This window comes from Tupaia chinensis, unplaced genomic scaffold (genome assembly GCF_000334495.1).
Source record: "Tupaia chinensis unplaced genomic scaffold, TupChi_1.0 Scaffold145659_1, whole genome shotgun sequence".
In the NCBI taxonomy this organism is placed as follows: Eukaryota; Metazoa; Chordata; class Mammalia; order Scandentia; family Tupaiidae; genus Tupaia; species Tupaia belangeri.
In genome coordinates, this window is record NW_006205516.1 from 190,919 (window position 1) to 191,824 (window position 906).

Sequence of the window (906 nt, forward strand, 5' to 3'; positions counted from 1 at the left end):
CTTAACCCCCATGCCCCCTGACAGCCCCAGTGATTTTTTTTTTTTTTGAGAGGTCTTTGCTGTAGGGTGCATGCACTCTCCAGAATAACAGAGAGAGATAGAAAGACAGAAAGCGAGAAATCACTCCCCAGGGGGGATGGCCACGCTGCAATCCCTTCTCCTCCATTCTCCTCTCAGGATCTTGGGCAAGCACGCACACGTGCCCGGCGTGAGTTTAAGCCACTAGGTCCAGGACTTGAACCACAGTCGACTATATGGGAGTCCAGCGACATAGCAATTGCGCCAACTGCTGGTCCCCCCAGTGATTTTTAAAAATTATTATTTATTTAAGTTTATTCATTCATTCAGTTATTTTAATTTGACAAGAGAGAGGGAGAGAAAGAGAAAGGGACAAAGGAAGCCGCCAGGTCCAGGAGTCAACCCATGGTCAGCCATGTGGGAGTGTCTAGCACCTTAACCACCACGCAACCTGCTGGTCCCTCCAGTGATTTTTTTTTAAGAGAGATTTTTTTTTGGTATAGGGCATGTGCACTCGCCAGAGAGACAGAGGCAAAAAGCGAGAAATCACCCCCCAGTGGGGGATAGCCATGCTGCAATCCCTTCCCTTCCATTCTCCTCTCATAATCATGGGCGCCCTGTGCACACACACGTGCTAGCTGTGAGTTTAAGCCTCTTGGTCCAGGGACTTGAACAGCGGTCAATTATGTGGAAGTCCAGCAACATAACCATGACATCATCTGCTGGTCCCTAAAGTGATCTTGGCTGGCCCACGTGGCTGAACCCTGGCTTGAATGGAGAAAAAGGCATAGCCATACCCCTAGGAGGTGCTTTCTCACTCTCTCCACCTCCAATGCCCCCCACCCCTGCCGCCACCCACACACACACACACACACACACACACACACA